Raw genomic sequence first — 19,725 nt, 5'->3', positions numbered from 1 at the left:
AGGGCTCCGAATCGTCGTCCGGGGTCTCCACTGCACTACCCCGACGGCCTGGCTGAACAAAGCTATGCTTGAGGCGGGATTCACTGTGACCTTCAGTAGAGTCCTGCCCAGCAGATACGAGAAACAGACGAATTATAATCTGTTTGGGGCGGAGATTGCCCCTCAAGCAGATCGAGGGGAGCTGGCTCTTAAGCGGCTGGACAGCCACCTGGTGTCGGTGGAGAGGCTGGCCAAGACGAAGGTCCCGGTCCAGTGCCACCGATGTCAGCCAATTCATGCCCCTGCACCTTCTCACACCCCTGCCACGCCCACTGTACCCATGGTTGGGAAGGCCAATCGGCTGGGTCTTGTGGATGAGGTTCTTCACGAACCTGAAGTCGTGGCGGACGGCTCTGGTGCGGCCACCCGGGATGCGTTGTCATTGGTAATGCCAACGGTATGTGTTGTTGGCCGAGCGGCTGCTGGTCCGGCCACCCAGGCGAGGATGTGGGATTGTTGGCGACCATAGCATGTTTATCACTGTTTCTCAGAATCTGCTGATAGGCTTCGTTGCCTTTCTTGTTTTTCTTTAGAGAGGTTTTGGGTTACTGCGTCCGACTTTTGTCTAGTGCGTTCCTCCTCTTGGAGACGCAGGAGTGTTGGGAGGGATTGGCTTTCCGTTTGTGTAGTTTGATATGGTTGCAGATTTGGTGTCTTCTTATGCGGGATTATGTGTTGTCTTTGCTGCTGGGTATATCTTACTCTCGTTAGCTGGATTTTGGTGCCGTGCATCGTTTGGTGGAATGCCCTACGAAAACGCCAGCGCGCACCGCCGACGCCATCAAACACCAACACAAACCACCGCAAATCCCCACAAAAAGGCGCCAAGCCCAAAAGGGAACGCCGAAACAACGCCACTCTCTCACGTCAAAACGGGTGAGGGAGAAGGCGGAGGAGAGCGATCAAGCCAACGCCCAGGGGCGGGATGCCATGGAAGCCGACACAAGTCAACCAACAGCCAGAAACAATCCCACACACACACACACACAAACGCGACTTCGTCTGTGTAAAGTGCGGTGGTTGGTCCACTGCACCCAGCTAAATGCGAAAGTTGCGGCGGTTTAACAATTTCTGTCAACGCGGCTTCGTCTGTTTAAAGTGCGGTGGTTGGTCCACTGCACCCAGCCAACTACAAGCCCTAAGCTGATGCTGATATGAGGATCAGATGGAGCCCGCTCCGAGGACAGGAACGGACTGAGGATCGCAAGCCATTGTAAATGTTAATGTTAAGTCTAGTGTTACCTTAACTTTCCTTACTCAAAATACTTGCATGAAAAAATACCGAATACCTACAACTAGTGTTGGCTTCCAATTGCTAAGCTAAAAACATTGCAACTACATGTAAAATATGTTATGTATTATTTGAATTTACTACATATACAAATAAGTAGATGGCGTATAGGAGCGGTGGCGCTAGAGTTGCTCATGCATCTGCCTGGCCTCTGGATGTTGCCGGCTTTCACACGTTTTTCCCCAGCAACACCAATACCACCCTCAACCACCCCCCCCCCCACATGCCCCTCCCTGTCTACAGCCAATGGTGCTGCCCCCCCAGCGTACTGCACACATACCACCAGTAGTGCTACCAGCGATTCCGGCGATCATGCCGGTCCTGGAGAAGCAGCAAAGGGATCCAAGGGTGGGAAGGTTCAGCACCAGGGTAGTAGGCAGGGAGGGCCTAAAAATACAGGCACTGGATAGGGCCTCCCGGGATGCAATAGTGGAGATCCTGGGAGATGAGGAGGAGGGCCTCTATACTCATCAGAGTAAGGACGATAGAGGGCTCCGAATCGTCGTCCGGGGTCTCCACTGCACTACCCCGACGGCCTGGCTGAACAAAGCTATGCTTGAGGCGGGATTCACTGTGACCTTCAGTAGAGTCCTGCCCAGCAGATACGAGAAACAGACGAATTATAATCTGTTTGGGGCGGAGATTGCCCCTCAAGCAGATCGAGGGGAGCTGGCTCTTAAGCGGCTGGACAGCCACCTGGTGTCGGTGGAGAGGCTGGCCAAGACGAAGGTCCCGGTCCAGTGCCACCGATGTCAGCCAATTCATGCCCCTGCACCTTCTCACACCCCTGCCACGCCCACTGTACCCATGGTTGGGAAGGCCAATCGGCTGGGTCTTGTGGATGAGGTTCTTCACGAACCTGAAGTCGTGGCGGACGGCTCTGGTGCGGCCACCCGGGATGCGTTGTCATTGGTAATGCCAACGGTATGTGTTGTTGGCCGAGCGGCTGCTGGTCCGGCCACCCAGGCGAGGATGTGGGATTGTTGGCGACCATAGCATGTTTATCACTGTTTCTCAGAATCTGCTGATAGGCTTCGTTGCCTTTCTTGTTTTTCTTTAGAGAGGTTTTGGGTTACTGCGTCCGACTTTTGTCTAGTGCGTTCCTCCTCTTGGAGACGCAGGAGTGTTGGGAGGGATTGGCTTTCCGTTTGTGTAGTTTGATATGGTTGCAGATTTGGTGTCTTCTTATGCGGGATTATGTGTTGTCTTTGCTGCTGGGTATATCTTACTCTCGTTAGCTGGATTTTGGTGCCGTGCATCGTTTGGTGGAATGCCCTACGAAAACGCCAGCGCGCACCGCCGACGCCATCAAACACCAACACAAACCACCGCAAATCCCCACAAAAAGGCGCCAAGCCCAAAAGGGAACGCCGAAACAACGCCACTCTCTCACGTCAAAACGGGTGAGGGAGAAGGCGGAGGAGAGCGATCAAGCCAACGCCCAGGGGCGGGATGCCATGGAAGCCGACACAAGTCAACCAACAGCCAGAAACAATCCCACACACACACACACACAAACGCGACTTCGTCTGTGTAAAGTGCGGTGGTTGGTCCACTGCACCCAGCTAAATGCGAAAGTTGCGGCGGTTTAACAATTTCTGTCAACGCGGCTTCGTCTGTTTAAAGTGCGGTGGTTGGTCCACTGCACCCAGCCAACTACAAGCCCTAAGCTGATGCTGATATGAGGATCAGATGGAGCCCGCTCCGAGGACAGGAACGGACTGAGGATCGCAAGCCATTGTAAATGTTAATGTTAAGTCTAGTGTTACCTTAACTTTCCTTACTCAAAATACTTGCATGAAAAAATACCGAATACCTACAACTAGTGTTGGCTTCCAATTGCTAAGCTAAAAACATTGCAACTACATGTAAAATATGTTATGTATTATTTGAATTTACTACATATACAAATAAGTAGATGGCGTATAGGAGCGGTGGCGCTAGAGTTGCTCATGCATCTGCCTGGCCTCTGGATGTTGCCGGCTTTCACACGTTTTTCCCCAGCAACACCAATACCACCCTCAACCACCCCCCCCCCCACATGCCCCTCCCTGTCTACAGCCAATGGTGCTGCCCCCCCAGCGTACTGCACACATACCACCAGTAGTGCTACCAGCGATTCCGGCGATCATGCCGGTCCTGGAGAAGCAGCAAAGGGATCCAAGGGTGGGAAGGTTCAGCACCAGGGTAGTAGGCAGGGAGGGCCTAAAAATACAGGCACTGGATAGGGCCTCCCGGGATGCAATAGTGGAGATCCTGGGAGATGAGGAGGAGGGCCTCTATACTCATCAGAGTAAGGACGATAGAGGGCTCCGAATCGTCGTCCGGGGTCTCCACTGCACTACCCCGACGGCCTGGCTGAACAAAGCTATGCTTGAGGCGGGATTCACTGTGACCTTCAGTAGAGTCCTGCCCAGCAGATACGAGAAACAGACGAATTATAATCTGTTTGGGGCGGAGATTGCCCCTCAAGCAGATCGAGGGGAGCTGGCTCTTAAGCGGCTGGACAGCCACCTGGTGTCGGTGGAGAGGCTGGCCAAGACGAAGGTCCCGGTCCAGTGCCACCGATGTCAGCCAATTCATGCCCCTGCACCTTCTCACACCCCTGCCACGCCCACTGTACCCATGGTTGGGAAGGCCAATCGGCTGGGTCTTGTGGATGAGGTTCTTCACGAACCTGAAGTCGTGGCGGACGGCTCTGGTGCGGCCACCCGGGATGCGTTGTCATTGGTAATGCCAACGGTATGTGTTGTTGGCCGAGCGGCTGCTGGTCCGGCCACCCAGGCGAGGATGTGGGATTGTTGGCGACCATAGCATGTTTATCACTGTTTCTCAGAATCTGCTGATAGGCTTCGTTGCCTTTCTTGTTTTTCTTTAGAGAGGTTTTGGGTTACTGCGTCCGACTTTTGTCTAGTGCGTTCCTCCTCTTGGAGACGCAGGAGTGTTGGGAGGGATTGGCTTTCCGTTTGTGTAGTTTGATATGGTTGCAGATTTGGTGTCTTCTTATGCGGGATTATGTGTTGTCTTTGCTGCTGGGTATATCTTACTCTCGTTAGCTGGATTTTGGTGCCGTGCATCGTTTGGTGGAATGCCCTACGAAAACGCCAGCGCGCACCGCCGACGCCATCAAACACCAACACAAACCACCGCAAATCCCCACAAAAAGGCGCCAAGCCCAAAAGGGAACGCCGAAACAACGCCACTCTCTCACGTCAAAACGGGTGAGGGAGAAGGCGGAGGAGAGCGATCAAGCCAACGCCCAGGGGCGGGATGCCATGGAAGCCGACACAAGTCAACCAACAGCCAGAAACAATCCCACACACACACACACACAAACGCGACTTCGTCTGTGTAAAGTGCGGTGGTTGGTCCACTGCACCCAGCTAAATGCGAAAGTTGCGGCGGTTTAACAATTTCTGTCAACGCGGCTTCGTCTGTTTAAAGTGCGGTGGTTGGTCCACTGCACCCAGCCAACTACAAGCCCTAAGCTGATGCTGATATGAGGATCAGATGGAGCCCGCTCCGAGGACAGGAACGGACTGAGGATCGCAAGCCATTGTAAATGTTAATGTTAAGTCTAGTGTTACCTTAACTTTCCTTACTCAAAATACTTGCATGAAAAAATACCGAATACCTACAACTAGTGTTGGCTTCCAATTGCTAAGCTAAAAACATTGCAACTACATGTAAAATATGTTATGTATTATTTGAATTTACTACATATACAAATAAGTAGATGGCGTATAGGAGCGGTGGCGCTAGAGTTGCTCATGCATCTGCCTGGCCTCTGGATGTTGCCGGCTTTCACACGTTTTTCCCCAGCAACACCAATACCACCCTCAACCACCCCCCCCCCCACATGCCCCTCCCTGTCTACAGCCAATGGTGCTGCCCCCCCAGCGTACTGCACACATACCACCAGTAGTGCTACCAGCGATTCCGGCGATCATGCCGGTCCTGGAGAAGCAGCAAAGGGATCCAAGGGTGGGAAGGTTCAGCACCAGGGTAGTAGGCAGGGAGGGCCTAAAAATACAGGCACTGGATAGGGCCTCCCGGGATGCAATAGTGGAGATCCTGGGAGATGAGGAGGAGGGCCTCTATACTCATCAGAGTAAGGACGATAGAGGGCTCCGAATCGTCGTCCGGGGTCTCCACTGCACTACCCCGACGGCCTGGCTGAACAAAGCTATGCTTGAGGCGGGATTCACTGTGACCTTCAGTAGAGTCCTGCCCAGCAGATACGAGAAACAGACGAATTATAATCTGTTTGGGGCGGAGATTGCCCCTCAAGCAGATCGAGGGGAGCTGGCTCTTAAGCGGCTGGACAGCCACCTGGTGTCGGTGGAGAGGCTGGCCAAGACGAAGGTCCCGGTCCAGTGCCACCGATGTCAGCCAATTCATGCCCCTGCACCTTCTCACACCCCTGCCACGCCCACTGTACCCATGGTTGGGAAGGCCAATCGGCTGGGTCTTGTGGATGAGGTTCTTCACGAACCTGAAGTCGTGGCGGACGGCTCTGGTGCGGCCACCCGGGATGCGTTGTCATTGGTAATGCCAACGGTATGTGTTGTTGGCCGAGCGGCTGCTGGTCCGGCCACCCAGGCGAGGATGTGGGATTGTTGGCGACCATAGCATGTTTATCACTGTTTCTCAGAATCTGCTGATAGGCTTCGTTGCCTTTCTTGTTTTTCTTTAGAGAGGTTTTGGGTTACTGCGTCCGACTTTTGTCTAGTGCGTTCCTCCTCTTGGAGACGCAGGAGTGTTGGGAGGGATTGGCTTTCCGTTTGTGTAGTTTGATATGGTTGCAGATTTGGTGTCTTCTTATGCGGGATTATGTGTTGTCTTTGCTGCTGGGTATATCTTACTCTCGTTAGCTGGATTTTGGTGCCGTGCATCGTTTGGTGGAATGCCCTACGAAAACGCCAGCGCGCACCGCCGACGCCATCAAACACCAACACAAACCACCGCAAATCCCCACAAAAAGGCGCCAAGCCCAAAAGGGAACGCCGAAACAACGCCACTCTCTCACGTCAAAACGGGTGAGGGAGAAGGCGGAGGAGAGCGATCAAGCCAACGCCCAGGGGCGGGATGCCATGGAAGCCGACACAAGTCAACCAACAGCCAGAAACAATCCCACACACACACACACACAAACGCGACTTCGTCTGTGTAAAGTGCGGTGGTTGGTCCACTGCACCCAGCTAAATGCGAAAGTTGCGGCGGTTTAACAATTTCTGTCAACGCGGCTTCGTCTGTTTAAAGTGCGGTGGTTGGTCCACTGCACCCAGCCAACTACAAGCCCTAAGCTGATGCTGATATGAGGATCAGATGGAGCCCGCTCCGAGGACAGGAACGGACTGAGGATCGCAAGCCATTGTAAATGTTAATGTTAAGTCTAGTGTTACCTTAACTTTCCTTACTCAAAATACTTGCATGAAAAAATACCGAATACCTACAACTAGTGTTGGCTTCCAATTGCTAAGCTAAAAACATTGCAACTACATGTAAAATATGTTATGTATTATTTGAATTTACTACATATACAAATAAGTAGATGGCGTATAGGAGCGGTGGCGCTAGAGTTGCTCATGCATCTGCCTGGCCTCTGGATGTTGCCGGCTTTCACACGTTTTTCCCCAGCAACACCAATACCACCCTCAACCACCCCCCCCCCCACATGCCCCTCCCTGTCTACAGCCAATGGTGCTGCCCCCCCAGCGTACTGCACACATACCACCAGTAGTGCTACCAGCGATTCCGGCGATCATGCCGGTCCTGGAGAAGCAGCAAAGGGATCCAAGGGTGGGAAGGTTCAGCACCAGGGTAGTAGGCAGGGAGGGCCTAAAAATACAGGCACTGGATAGGGCCTCCCGGGATGCAATAGTGGAGATCCTGGGAGATGAGGAGGAGGGCCTCTATACTCATCAGAGTAAGGACGATAGAGGGCTCCGAATCGTCGTCCGGGGTCTCCACTGCACTACCCCGACGGCCTGGCTGAACAAAGCTATGCTTGAGGCGGGATTCACTGTGACCTTCAGTAGAGTCCTGCCCAGCAGATACGAGAAACAGACGAATTATAATCTGTTTGGGGCGGAGATTGCCCCTCAAGCAGATCGAGGGGAGCTGGCTCTTAAGCGGCTGGACAGCCACCTGGTGTCGGTGGAGAGGCTGGCCAAGACGAAGGTCCCGGTCCAGTGCCACCGATGTCAGCCAATTCATGCCCCTGCACCTTCTCACACCCCTGCCACGCCCACTGTACCCATGGTTGGGAAGGCCAATCGGCTGGGTCTTGTGGATGAGGTTCTTCACGAACCTGAAGTCGTGGCGGACGGCTCTGGTGCGGCCACCCGGGATGCGTTGTCATTGGTAATGCCAACGGTATGTGTTGTTGGCCGAGCGGCTGCTGGTCCGGCCACCCAGGCGAGGATGTGGGATTGTTGGCGACCATAGCATGTTTATCACTGTTTCTCAGAATCTGCTGATAGGCTTCGTTGCCTTTCTTGTTTTTCTTTAGAGAGGTTTTGGGTTACTGCGTCCGACTTTTGTCTAGTGCGTTCCTCCTCTTGGAGACGCAGGAGTGTTGGGAGGGATTGGCTTTCCGTTTGTGTAGTTTGATATGGTTGCAGATTTGGTGTCTTCTTATGCGGGATTATGTGTTGTCTTTGCTGCTGGGTATATCTTACTCTCGTTAGCTGGATTTTGGTGCCGTGCATCGTTTGGTGGAATGCCCTACGAAAACGCCAGCGCGCACCGCCGACGCCATCAAACACCAACACAAACCACCGCAAATCCCCACAAAAAGGCGCCAAGCCCAAAAGGGAACGCCGAAACAACGCCACTCTCTCACGTCAAAACGGGTGAGGGAGAAGGCGGAGGAGAGCGATCAAGCCAACGCCCAGGGGCGGGATGCCATGGAAGCCGACACAAGTCAACCAACAGCCAGAAACAATCCCACACACACACACACACAAACGCGACTTCGTCTGTGTAAAGTGCGGTGGTTGGTCCACTGCACCCAGCTAAATGCGAAAGTTGCGGCGGTTTAACAATTTCTGTCAACGCGGCTTCGTCTGTTTAAAGTGCGGTGGTTGGTCCACTGCACCCAGCCAACTACAAGCCCTAAGCTGATGCTGATATGAGGATCAGATGGAGCCCGCTCCGAGGACAGGAACGGACTGAGGATCGCAAGCCATTGTAAATGTTAATGTTAAGTCTAGTGTTACCTTAACTTTCCTTACTCAAAATACTTGCATGAAAAAATACCGAATACCTACAACTAGTGTTGGCTTCCAATTGCTAAGCTAAAAACATTGCAACTACATGTAAAATATGTTATGTATTATTTGAATTTACTACATATACAAATAAGTAGATGGCGTATAGGAGCGGTGGCGCTAGAGTTGCTCATGCATCTGCCTGGCCTCTGGATGTTGCCGGCTTTCACACGTTTTTCCCCAGCAACACCAATACCACCCTCAACCACCCCCCCCCCACATGCCCCTCCCTGTCTACAGCCAATGGTGCTGCCCCCCCAGCGTACTGCACACATACCACCAGTAGTGCTACCAGCGATTCCGGCGATCATGCCGGTCCTGGAGAAGCAGCAAAGGGATCCAAGGGTGGGAAGGTTCAGCACCAGGGTAGTAGGCAGGGAGGGCCTAAAAATACAGGCACTGGATAGGGCCTCCCGGGATGCAATAGTGGAGATCCTGGGAGATGAGGAGGAGGGCCTCTATACTCATCAGAGTAAGGACGATAGAGGGCTCCGAATCGTCGTCCGGGGTCTCCACTGCACTACCCCGACGGCCTGGCTGAACAAAGCTATGCTTGAGGCGGGATTCACTGTGACCTTCAGTAGAGTCCTGCCCAGCAGATACGAGAAACAGACGAATTATAATCTGTTTGGGGCGGAGATTGCCCCTCAAGCAGATCGAGGGGAGCTGGCTCTTAAGCGGCTGGACAGCCACCTGGTGTCGGTGGAGAGGCTGGCCAAGACGAAGGTCCCGGTCCAGTGCCACCGATGTCAGCCAATTCATGCCCCTGCCCCTTCTCACACCCCTACCACGCCCACTGTACCCATGGTTGGGAAGGCCAATCGGCTGGGTCTTGTGGATGAGGTTCTTCACGAACCTGAAGTCGTGGCGGACGGCTCTGGTGCGGCCACCCGGGATGCGTTGTCATTGGTAATGCCAACGGTATGTGTTGTTGGCCGAGCGGCTGCTGGTCCGGCCACCCAGGCGAGGATGTGGGATTGTTGGCGACCATAGCATGTTTATCACTGTTTCTCAGAATCTGCTGATAGGCTTCGTTGCCTTTCTTGTTTTTCTTTAGAGAGGTTTTGGGTTACTGCGTCCGACTTTTGTCTAGTGCGTTCCTCCTCTTGGAGACGCAGGAGTGTTGGGAGGGATTGGCTTTCCGTTTGTGTAGTTTGATATGGTTGCAGATTTGGTGTCTTCTTATGCGGGATTATGTGTTGTCTTTGCTGCTGGGTATATCTTACTCTCGTTAGCTGGATTTTGGTGCCGTGCATCGTTTGGTGGAATGCCCTACGAAAACGCCAGCGCGCACCGCCGACGCCATCAAACACCAACACAAACCACCGCAAATCCCCACAAAAAGGCGCCAAGCCCAAAAGGGAACGCCGAAACAACGCCACTCTCTCACGTCAAAACGGGTGAGGGAGAAGGCGGAGGAGAGCGATCAAGCCAACGCCCAGGGGCGGGATGCCATGGAAGCCGACACAAGTCAACCAACAGCCAGAAACAATCCCACACACACACACACACAAACGCGACTTCGTCTGTGTAAAGTGCGGTGGTTGGTCCACTGCACCCAGCTAAATGCGAAAGTTGCGGCGGTTTAACAATTTCTGTCAACGCGGCTTCGTCTGTTTAAAGTGCGGTGGTTGGTCCACTGCACCCAGCCAACTACAAGCCCTAAGCTGATGCTGATATGAGGATCAGATGGAGCCCGCTCCGAGGACAGGAACGGACTGAGGATCGCAAGCCATTGTAAATGTTAATGTTAAGTCTAGTGTTACCTTAACTTTCTTCACTCAATATACTTGCATGAAAAAATACCGAATACCTACAACTAGTGTTACCTTCCCATTGCTCAGCTAAAAACATTGCAACTACATGTAAAATGTAAAATAAGGCATGTACTATTTGAATTTATTACATATACAAATAAGTAGATGGCGTATAGGAGCGGTGGCGCTCAAGTTCCATTTTAAAAGAAAACACATGTTAATGTTAAGTCTAGTGTTACCTTAACATTCTTCAGTCAAAACATACCGAATACATACCATTGCTGTAACTAGTGTTACCTTCCCATTGCTCAGCTAAAAACATTGAAACTACATGTCAAATGTAAAAAAGGCAGTTGGCGCCAAGAAATTTTGTAAAATATGCTAATTTAAGAGTATAAGCAAATAAAACGGTTCTCTCTTCCTGTCAGCCTCCCTGCCCCCTGCTAATGCATGTTGCGATGGGAATTGTTTCGACATGGAGAGATACTACCAATTTAGTTCGCAAGACGAAAACAACAGAAAAACTCACATCCTCCAGACCCATACGCATCCCGGGTGGCCGGACCAGCAGCCACTCGGTTGATCGAGCCAATCCACAGGCAACGCATCCTCGGTGGCCGGACCAGCAGCCACTTGGCCGAGCGGGCTAACCTGAGCTTAATCTTAAAATAAAATTAAAATAAAGCAAAAAAAAAAAAAAATGTTATTTAATTGTAATAAATACCACATTGTTATCGATATTTATGTAATCTTATGTTGCCAAAACTTGTAATGTTGTCAGATATAATGTTATATGTTGCTAGATAGTAATAAGAACATTAATAAAGATTGCGTCAGGTCACACTCTGAGCAAGTTTAAACATCAAAATAAAGTGCGGTGGTTTCGTCCGCCGCTCCCAGCTAAATGCGAAAGTTGCGGCGGTTTAACAACTTCTGTCAAAGCGGCTTCGTTTGTGTAAAGTGCGGTGGTTCGTCCACTGCACCCAGCTAAATGCGAAAGTTGCGGCGGTTCGCACCCAGCCAACTACAAACCCTACGCTGATGCTGATATGAGGATCAGATGGAGCCCGCTCCGAAGACAGGAACGGACTGAGAAGACGCAATTCATTGTAGAAGAACACACATGTTAATGTAAAGTCTAGTGTTACCTTAACTTTCCCTACTCAAAATACTTGCATGAAAAAATACCGAATACCTACAACTAGTGTTACCTTCCCATTGTTCAGCTAAAAACATTGCAACTACATGTAAAATGTAAAATATGGCATGTATTATTTGAATTTATAACATATACAAATAAGTAGATGGCGTATAGGAGCGGTGGCGCTGGAGTTCCGTTGTAAAAGAAAACGCATGTTAATGTTAAGTCTAGTGTTACCTTAACTTTCCCTACTCAAAATACTTGCATGAAAAAATACCGAATACCTACAACTAGTGTTACCTTCCCATTGTTCAGCTAAAAACATTGCAACTACATGTAAAATGTAAAATATGGCATGTATTATTTGAATTTATTACATATACAAATAAGTAGATGGCGTATAGGAGCGGTAGCGCTGGAGTTCCATTGTAAAAGAAAACACATGTTAATGTTAAGTCTAGTGTTACCTTAACTTTCTTCACTAAAAATACTTAAATGAAAAAAATACCGAATACCTACAACTAGTGTTACCTTCCCATTGCTCAGCTAAAAAAATTGTAGCTACATGTAAAATGTAAAAAAAGCAGTTGGCGCCAAGAAATTTTGTAAAATATGCAAATTTAAGAGTATATATAAAAATAAAACGGTTCTTTCTTCTTGACGGCCTCCCTCCCCCCTGCAAATGCATGGTGTGACGGTAACTGGTCTGCTTCAAGAAGTTAGTCTGCCAATATTGTTCCCACGACAAACACTCATCCAAAAAATAAATTACAACAAAGGAGATATAAAAAAAAATAAATATCCAGCCGGTTTCTGCACATTATTTTATATATCCTCTACAGAGGAAGGGCATTTGCATCGTCGCTCATATGAGGGCGACGCCATCCGGGTCCGGACAGTATAAGGACGAGACGATGCCACGTTCGCATTGCCGGTGCTGCCGCGCCAGAGCTCGGCTCCCACCGGATGTGCCACCTGTCCCCTGTATAGGAGCGGGACATGATGCATTGGGTGGTTTGCCCGACGAGTGTCAACTGCCCGGTCATGACTCTAATAATTGGTGTCCTCATGTGTGGTGAGCTGCATCTGCCGGGCGGTTGGATGTGGCCGGCTCCCAAAAACCTGTCCAAGCCAACATCTGGAGTTATCTGCCAGTTATCTGGAGCTGCCGTTGCTTGCCCATGTGCCGGTGCCAATCCACAAACAACGCATCCCGGGTGGCCGGACCAGCAGCCACTCGGTTGAGCGAGCCAATCCGAATTTAATTTGAAAGTTAAGTAAAGCAAAAAAAAAAGTGTTAAATTGTATACATAAATACCACATTAGAAATTGATAACTTTGTTAGATTTCAATGTTGCAAAAACTCGTCATATGTCAGTCCTAATGTTAAATGTTTCTAGTTTAAGGTAATAAGAACATTAATAAAGCATTTATTCAATGCAATTTATTCAAAATTATGAGCGCCAGCATTTCTGCTGCGCAACTTCTGTCTCCTCCTTCTCTTACAGATCTTGAATTACCCGCTAGTGAACTCCCTGTGAGAGTGAGAGAGAAGCCAACAACAACTGGAAGGTGGTGGATTTCTACCATTTCCACCGCTGAGACAAACGAAGCGGACTGTTGCTCACATACAAACACACATCCACTCAAACGCTCAACTCAATGCGAACTGCCCCGGACCAGGGGGCGGAGCAGTAATGAAATGAAGACAGAAACAAAACAAACAATAGCTCTGGCTGCCCCGGACCAGTGGGCAGAAGAGAAACGAAAACAAAACAAAAACAAATAAGAAGACAAGAAATAGAATAGAAAACATACTTATGTATATAATCTCCCTTTTCTGCCAATGTAAGGCAACCAAAAATGTTCCCCTTAGTTGATAATTATTTATAGTCAAGAGTATTTTATGCTTTAGCTCTACCCACTCCCTCTCCCCCCTCTGGCTAACGGACTGCAGCCAAAGTGGAGAGATTTCCCCAGAATGATGCTTGCGCCGGCAGCACTGCCGGCAGTGGAGAATTCGTGCTGTCCAAAAGCATCGTATTTTATATTTATATTATATTATATTATAGAATATTTATGATATACTACAGCCCTAATAATTTGTACTAAAAATGCTAGAATAGTATAGGTAGAATAAAGTCCCCATGGCGTAACGTAACACTGGCTCCCCTAACCTGCTGGAACAGGCCAAGGCTCGAGCTGGGTTACGTTGCGCTATGCTAATTACGTATTGCCGCCGTTGCATACGAAAAGACAAAAAGAACTACTGCAGCCGTGCAGTTATATGCCTGAAATGTGGGGAGAAGCATGACCCCAAGGACTGCCCCAAGAAGCGGGAGGATGTGCCGAAATGCGCCAATTGTAATGGTCCTTATGTTTCTAGCTACCGTGGTTGTATCAAATATAAAGATTACTGCAATAAAAGGAAAAATGGATTAGAACAGACCAACAGGATGTTGAGTAAACTTTCGATGCCTACCTTACCCGCCGCTCAGGGTTTGCGGCGAGCGCGCTCAGACGCAAGAGCTCCTGCTCCGCCAGCTGAGATGAGCAGTTATGCTGAGACACTTCGCACAAGGGAGCCAGCAAGCCTTTCCCAGCCGCTTCCAGGGAGGCAAGTATGGCAGTCAATGCTACCCACAGCGACCACAACCGGATTCCAGCGCACGGTGAGTAATCAGATCGTCCGTCCTAGCGATGAACTCAGCCAGAAACTGGACAACCTCATCACATTGCTGACACAGGAGCGGATCCAGCATGCGGCCGCCGCTGCTGAATCTACTTAGAAACTGGAAGGGAAAATAGATGTATTAATTGCACAAATGACAAAGCTAACAGATTGTTTATATGCTAGCATGCAGGCGAATTATTATACTCAGAGACCTTCAGCGTTAATGGATACTGCACCTACAGTGCTAATCACCCATCTGGGACTGGTCGTGGGGGATCCCTACTCCTAATCAGAGGTGTAATCCTTCATATTGCCCTGCCTAAGCAGCTGCAACATCCTGGCCACTGGATCTCCTACTTACTACCTCTACAATACTCGGCATACACCATTGGCAATTGACTTCGCGGTCTACAAGGGCATGAGGGACGAAGTGTTGCGTATCTCCCATCTAAATGACCTCTCTTCCGATCATCTCCCAATGGCGATTGAGCTGAGCATGTCTCCAGCGGAGACGGTGACTAAGAGACGCCTCTTGCCCCCAGGGGCTAGCGTTTCGAGGTTCCAATCATGGCTTGACTCGCACATCCATCTGAACACTGAGCTCAGGTCAGCAGAGGATGTTGATGATGCAGCTAATATACTCGAGAGGAACGTGATAGCGGCAGCCGAACATGCCACAAGCAGTCTGAGGAGGCCCGTCCGACCTAGAGTTCAGGCTGAGTACCAGGTCAGCAATCGCATACGGCTGATGATTGCCACCAAGAGGCGCCTGAGGAACCTGTTGAAACAGAACTATGACCCGGCAACGCGACAGCTGCACAACATGCTTGCCAATAGGATACACAAGGAGCTAGAAGCGGGCAAAGCCAGACGCGCTGACGACCGATCCTACCGATCGCTATAGCATGCAGAAGCTATGGAGACTGACTAATGGTTTGAAGCGGCAGCCAGCAGCCAATTTGCCTGTGAGGAAGTTCTGTACCGATGGAGAGGATAATGCTGACGATCCCTGGTGCAAGAGCACCAAAGAGAAGGCAGAGTCTATTGCTTTGCATCTCGAGCAGAGATTTAAGCCTGTTTTAACCAGCGCGGCAGCTGACAGACGAATTATCGAAGATTCCCTGGAAGAGTTTGGATCCCCTGAGCTGGCATCTTATCGACTCATTAAATTGTTTGAGCGACTCATTCTGACCAGGATGATGGAAGCTGATGGTTTTGTTGAGTCTATTCCAAACCATCAGTTTGGCTACAGACATGTGCACGCGGCTGAACACCAATTGGGGAGAGTTACAAAGTTCATCCTGTCCACCTATGAGAGTAACCTGTACTGCTCTGCCATCTATATGGACATTCAGGAGGCTTTCGATCGAGGCTGGCATGCGGGCCTGAAACATAAGATGAATCAGTTGTTACCGGCAGCGATATATAAAGTCATGTCCCACTACTTGGATGATCGGTCTTTCTACGTTGAATGCACAGGCGGCGTCAAATCTAGAAACAAAATGATTGCAGCAGGCGTTCCACAGGGCAGCGTACTTGAACCAGTACTATATAATCTGTACACGTATGACATGCCGCTTCCACGCGACAGTGGTATGCTCTTGGCCACTTATGCTGACGACACAGCAATCCTGGCCACTGGCATGAACCAAAAAGCTCAACCGATTCCTACTGAGCATCTCCAACTGGGCAAAGCAATGGGGCATTACCATCAATGCCTCAAAAACTGTACATATAGTGCATACATTGCGCTCGATCCAACAGCCAGTGGCTGATTTGCAGCCGCACATTGCTGACCAGCGGATTAGTAGCATCGCTGTGCATTCGTATTTGGGGGTCAAGCTGGACGCTAAGCTCCAGTTTCACCTACACATCACCAACGTCATCACAAAAGTCAGGGCAAGGGTCCAAAAACTGCACTGGCTCCTAAACTCAAACAGCAAACTGAATCTCGATACCAAGGTCATGTTGTACAAGCAAATGATTGCACCTATCTGGTAGTTCACATTGGCTGTATGGGGTCCATTAGCCAGCAGCGCGGAATTTGTACGGATTCAGGTTGAGCAAAACAAGACTCTTCGCCTGATCTGCAATGCACCATGGTATGTGAGGAACGACACCATTCACAGGAACCTGGAAGTGGACACTGTTGAGGCAGTCTATGAGAAGGCATGCAAAAGGTACACGGAACAAATGAGATCCCACCACAACATTGAGGCAGCCAAAGTGGTCAATGACCCCTACGTACCGCATAGAGTTGCAAGACCTCGGTATTCCGAGTTTCTTGGCAAGCACCTACCCAAGGCACTCGCGAAGCACGAATGGGAACGTATCGTGATGATCCCAAATCAGCGCCCGTACACGGAAGAGGACCAAATAAGCCACGATAGGAACCTTGATGACATGCGGAGGATGCTCATCAGGATGAACCGCCCAGTGTCGCCACTACCAGAGTATAATTACTACACAGAGGTCATACTCCCTAGAAGAAGGTTACTGGAGCCTGCTCCCATAGCCACGGTAGATTTGACGGTCAGCAGCAGAAGACTGCGATTAGAGCGATTGGGCCTGGCAGTTGGTGCAGCTTTGAACGACCTATCCACTGAACAGACGCCTGACACACATTCGCGGCAGAGCGAGAACGGCCAAGTCAATGGAAGCGCGCACATACACACTAGCACAAATGCCCATGGAAGCCAGCCACCGCCAGCAACAGGAACAAGAAGCACAGAAAATAACAACCAAAATGCTCAGCAGCAGTGAAGACTTACCGCCAACACATTCCCGTTCAGCCCCTAAGAGGGCAACAACCATGGCTGCCGCATTTGGACAAACAAAAACACAAACGCACGAAAGAAATCACACAAATATATGCGAGCGCGACGAATGCCACGGACAAAGCAGACACCGAAATGGCCGTTACGGAATGATCAATCTGATTAATATCTTCCTAAACCGATCAACTAACGAGATAGGAATGGACAACTGCAACTTATTAAAAAGAGTAGAAGACTCACGCGAACGACTGCTAAAAACGCGTCCGAACAAGGCGCTGCTGCACAAAATTATGAGCGTTAGCATTTCTGCTGCGCAATTTCTGTCTCCTCCTTCTCTTATAGATCTCGAATTGCCCGCTAGTGAACTCCCTGTGAGAGTAAGAGAGAAGCCAACAACAACTGGAAGGTGGTGGATTTCTACCATTTCCACTGCTGAGACAACGGACTGTTGCGCACATACAAACACACATCCACTCAAACGCTCAACTCAATGCTAGCTGCCCCGGACCAGGGGGCGGAACAGTAATGAAAGAAGAAATGAAGACAGAAACAAAACAACAATAGCTCTGGCTGCCCCGGACCAGTGGGCAGAAGAGAAACGAAAACAAACAAAAACAAATAGAAGACAAGATATAGAATAGATAACATACATATATAATCTCCCTTTTCTGCCAATGTAAGGCAACCATAATGTCGATAATTTAAATTTAAACTTAATTTATAGTCAAGAGTATTTTATGCTTTAGCTCTACCCACTCCCTCTCCCCCCTCTGGCAAACGGACTGTTGCCAAAGTGGAGAGATTTCCCCAAAATTGATGATTGCGCCGGCAGCACTGCCGGCAGAGGAGAATTCGTGCTGTAAAAAAGCATTGTATTTGCTGCCTACGGCTGCTAACAGCAGCTCGTAGACAGCTATTTACATATATTTATATAAGCTACAACCCCAATAATTTTTACCTAAAATGCTAGATTCTGTACAATAAAGTCCCCATAGCGTAACGTAACACTGGCTCCCCTAACCTGCTGGATCAGGCCAAGGCTCGAGCTGGGTTACGTTGCGTTATGCTAGTTACGTATCGCCGCCGTTGCATACGACAGACAATGTAATTCCTATGGCTGCCTGCAGCGAGCGGCCTCCCACGCCATCTTCTATAAGGGCCTCGTCTACTGCCGGGATTGACCTGCGTATCCGGAATGACTTTCTGGCAACTTCTCCGAATCCACTCCGCAGCCTGCAGCAGCCTATCGCTACTCCAAAACCTGAAAGAAGACGAAAAATCATCAATGCCAATCTGGATGGCAATAACTCTGCTTACTTCTATCTACAGGCAAACAGCACAGATACTGACGGCCTCCTGGTGAATCCACGGCGAAAGCGGAGGCGAGTAGTCCATCCGGTGGCCAGCTATCCTGCTGCGAATCCTCTGGCTGGGCGCAGCGAGCCGGCTGTAATGCTCCCTCCTGCACGGGCCTCGTCCATTGCCGATGCACATTTCCGCCCCTGGAATCGCCTTTTGACTGGCTCGCCAAATCCGCACCGCAGTATATCCAGCATCCAACGAAGGCCTGTCCGACAGTTACAACAGCCACTGGTGAATCTTCTTCTCATTGGCCTAATGCTGGATTCATGGCAGTTGCAGCAGTCTAATGACGTCACGTGGCATTTACTCAGACCGCTCCCAGGTCACCTTCTGAAATTTTACCGCCGTCCAGTGCGCCAATGGTGGAAAGGCGCACACCGAAAGACACGCCCTCTGGAAGCATATAGGCGAAGCAATTTGTAACAATCAAATACTTACTCACTTACGGTGCGGCTTTATACTTCCCCTGAGACTGCAGCAGCCTGATGAAGTCACCGCTTAAGCCAACTTCTACAGACTCAATTCCATCCAGTGAGCTGATGATAGAGGTTCATACCTATATATACGTCCGCAGTAATTAAATGGGCAAAGAAATTATAATTAATATAGCTTCAATTTGTTAAATTTATAATTTTTATTACTTACAATGCAGTTTCCAAATGTAAACAAGCGCACGTCGTTGCCAGAAAATGTTGATTTCTTGTAATGTAAAGTGCCTTATCCATTTCTCTGTAACATTATGTAAAATGTCCCAACCATGTTTAATTAGTGGTTCAGCTGTTAAAAATATTTGTAAATGCGTTCAAATGTAAAAACTTCGAAACAAATAAACTTAGCTGAGGGTCACTGTGGCCAATCAGTCTTTTTGTGCTCGCGCCGTCGACACACAACCCGAAATATCTCCCATTCCCCAATACCTGACAATTGGCAACGCCATTAATGACCCAAAAAATACCACACCAATTAGGAAAATACCCGAGCCGATAACACACAAAAGCCAATTCAAATTCAAATTGCATTTATCAATGCCAATGTGTTATTGGCCGCCAACTTCGGCAATTTATGCCCAGCCAATTTCACACCCACCCACTTCAAATGCCACTAAATGCCAAATGAGGCTGAGCAGGAATAAAATGAACACTGCCAACCTTCGCCACTCTGCCAAACGCCCCAATAAAGCCATTTCAACCGCCCACAAGATGCTATGGGGTCGACTCTTCGGAGCGTCTCGCGCCCGGATCGTAAGATCCGGAAGTATAAAGTATCCGGGCGGTTATACGGGAGCAGGCAAACTTTCCCTTTCCCATCCCATCCCCCGACAACAGAGCAGCCAATACACACGGAACAGAGAACATGAGACATCAGCCATTGACAAGCAACAACACACAAAGCCACTAAAACAAACAGCCA

At 49.6% G+C, this 19,725-nt stretch overlaps 2 long non-coding RNA genes across 3 annotated transcripts; both read right to left on the bottom strand.

The window, feature by feature from the left end:
• Window positions 1-13,573: 13,573 nt before the first annotated feature.
• Window positions 13,574-17,115, bottom strand: LOC113566873. Its single transcript, XR_003409259.1, has 3 exons — window positions 16,948-17,115; window positions 13,985-14,294; window positions 13,574-13,918 (listed from the first exon to the last, which is right to left on the bottom strand). It is a non-coding gene; the product is annotated as an uncharacterized LOC113566873 (long non-coding RNA).
• A 708-nt stretch (window positions 17,116-17,823) lies between these two features.
• Window positions 17,824-19,162, bottom strand: LOC113566870. Of its 2 annotated transcripts, XR_003409256.1 has the most exons (4): window positions 19,148-19,162; window positions 18,961-19,044; window positions 18,271-18,871; window positions 17,824-18,214 (listed from the first exon to the last, which is right to left on the bottom strand). It is a non-coding gene; the product is annotated as an uncharacterized LOC113566870 (long non-coding RNA). The 2 variants fall into 2 exon arrangements; XR_003409255.1 differs by lacking the exon at window positions 19,148-19,162 and having other exon boundaries at window positions 18,961-19,140.
• Window positions 19,163-19,725: the final 563 nt, after the last annotated feature.

The sequence above is a fragment of the Drosophila persimilis genome, unplaced genomic scaffold, assembly GCF_003286085.1.
Source record: "Drosophila persimilis strain 14011-0111.01,24,50 unplaced genomic scaffold, DperRS2 tig00001145-arrow-arrow-pilon, whole genome shotgun sequence".
Classification (NCBI taxonomy): Eukaryota; Metazoa; Arthropoda; class Insecta; order Diptera; family Drosophilidae; genus Drosophila; species Drosophila persimilis.
The sequence above is the reverse complement of the archived record's forward strand: the minus strand, read 5'-3'. Positions and strand labels throughout refer to the sequence as shown.